Source organism: Mus caroli, chromosome 17 (assembly GCF_900094665.2).
Source record: "Mus caroli chromosome 17, CAROLI_EIJ_v1.1, whole genome shotgun sequence".
Classification (NCBI taxonomy): domain Eukaryota; kingdom Metazoa; phylum Chordata; class Mammalia; order Rodentia; family Muridae; genus Mus; species Mus caroli.
In genome coordinates, this window is record NC_034586.1 from 57728659 (window position 1) to 57731359 (window position 2701).

General features: G+C 35.7%; 1 pseudogene; it reads left to right on the forward strand.

Moving 5' to 3' along the window:
* The window catches only part of LOC110284318, a 942-nt pseudogene extending 739 nt beyond the window's left edge, over positions 1-203 (forward strand).
* The last annotated feature ends 2498 nt before the right edge of the window (positions 204-2701 follow it).

Below are 2701 nucleotides of genomic sequence, written 5' to 3' on the forward strand. Positions count from 1 at the left end.
GAATGGAGGACACTTTGTGATTTCCATTAAGGCCAACTGCATTGACTCCACAGCCTCAGCAGAAGCTGTGTTTGCATCTGAAGTGAAGAAGATGTAGCAAGAGAACATGAAGCCCCAAGAGCAGCTGACGCCTGAGCCTTGTGAATGAGACCACACTGTGGGTTGTAGGTGTATACAGGCCACCTCCCTACACAAAGAACTAGAACGCAAAGCTGTCTATATTGAAGAAATGTGTGTTGCTATTGTTGAACATGTGGCTTTTGATTTTTGGGGGTGGGGGAATTGTTTTGTTTTTTTCTATTAAAAGACTCCTCTGTCTCCCCACCCCCGCCCCCCCCCAAAAGAAAAGAAAAATGTATCATGAAAGTAATGTGCACCAGAGCAACCACTAGGTGCATCACCAGACTCTACCTGCCTCCAAGAGATTCTTGGTCTTATTTGATCCACCACTTCATCTTAACTTGTAGTGTATTGGCACACGTTAATCTGCTGAAAAAAAACAAAAAACAAAAAACAAAAAAACTTTCAAATCTTACAGTTTTATATCTTATTTTAATCTTTAATTTTATTCAAAACATGTTAACATCTAGATAAGATTTACCTTTTAGTTTATAAATAGTTAACATTCTCTGATAAACTCTTTCTTTCATCTGTATTTGTGTAAATGCATCTGGTAGAAATGTTATGAATGATGACAATAGTGAATATTATTATGATATAATATAATTAGTTGGTCCTATATTTTCCAGTGAAACTGAATTTAGTGTTTGCCTTTATTGTCTATTTTCTCTTGGGCTCTTGGCCACATTAGCAGTGTTGTGCATAGTTGCATTAAATTCAATCAGATTGTGGATGCTTGCTCCCACAACATTTGTGCCACTATAATACCAGTGTATCTTTAAGGCAGCTCACCACTGTAGAGTGAATCATTTGTAGCTACGTTGGTGTTTCTCTTTCTCCTCTAGAAGCATGCAGAACATGTTCTAGTAACATAAGCACTAGGAGTAGTGGTGAAGCCTCTTTATAGTCATTAGCTCTACTTCTCCATATTCAGGGGTAATAAAAAAGATGTGTGCTAGGCGTGGTGACACATGTCTTTAATCCCAGCACTCTGGAGGCAGAGGATTTCTGAGGTCGAGGCCAGCCTGGTCTACAAAGTGAGTTCCAGGACAGCCAGGGATATACAGAGAAACCCTGTCTCAAAAAAAAAAAAAAAACCAAACAAACAAACAAAAAAAAAACCCAACCAAATAAATAAATAAATAAAAATAAAAAAGAAAGAAAAAAGTGTAACTGTTTTCTTTAACAATAGGGAATTACCAACATTTTTCAGTGAGAAATTAGTAGCCTTGGAAATATCCCTGCGATGATCAAGGATTCCTTGAAGCCCATTCAGACAATAACTCAACTATACGTAACTCATTTCTGGCACTTGGCGGCATTAAATGTATAGTTGGGACATTGTCTCCTTCATTGTTTGGTGACAGCATTTAGGGTTTTTCCATATATGTATGCATTAGACAGTATATTTTTTCTATATGGTCTTTCAGATGGCCTTTAGTGTGAATTGTTCCTCCTCATATCCCCTTGATTTCCCAGGCTTCATTCTCTCTTTCTCTTTCACCATTTAGTCCTCACACTTTCATCTTCCACCCATTCCTTCTTAACTATGCATTCTATTTCCCATTCTTTGTAAAAGCCCTAATCCTGCCAACATCTGTGGTTATATGAATTGTAGCATGCATATTAAGGCTTCAAAGCTAACATTCACATACAGGAGAAAACACACAATGATTGTCTTTTTGAATCTCTGTTTATTCATTCAAGATGATATTTTGCTAGCTTCATCAACTGCACTGTGAATCTCATTAAACTTGCTTGATGATGTAATACACATTTCATAAAAATTAAATTAATAAATCCTTTATACATTTATCTACCCATAGTGTTTTAATAAGGGGTGTGAGGATATAGGTCAGTAGTAGAGCATGTACTTTGCATGCAGGAGGCCCTGTTCTTAACTCTAGCACAAAAATATGAATGAATTCATGAATTAATGCTGTTGCTACAAACTACACTTAATATAACACTTTCAAGTTTCATTTTTTCAAAATTGCATTGTATTATTTAGTGTTTATAAATACAATTCAATTGTGCATACACACCATATTTTCATTACGCATTCATCAGTTGATGAGCATTTACCTCGATTCAATTTCATTACTGTTATTGGTAAAGCAGGAATAAACATGGACGTTCAAATATCTCCATGTTCGATTATAAAGTTCCTTTGGTGCGTACTTAGGAAGAATGTTCCTCAGTCATATTGGAGTTGTACTTTTAGCTCTCTAAGAATCATCCACACTGATTTCTACAATGTACATAGCACTTACCCTCAATCAACAGTGAATTAGGGTTCTTTATTCCAAAGTAGTATTTGCTGTCATTTGTTTTTATGGTGATAACCATTTATGACTCGGATGAGATGGAATCTCCATGTAGTTTTAGTTTACATTTCCCTGAAGGCTAATGCTGAACACTTTGAAAAACATTTATGGGCTATTTGCGTTTTATCTTGTGAGAGTGTTATGGTCAATTCATTAGCTCATTTTCTGATTGTCCTGGTCTTTCATTTATGGGAAGTTTTAGATTTTATTTATTTATTTTTTGTGTTGTCGTGTTATTAACTCATTCTTACATG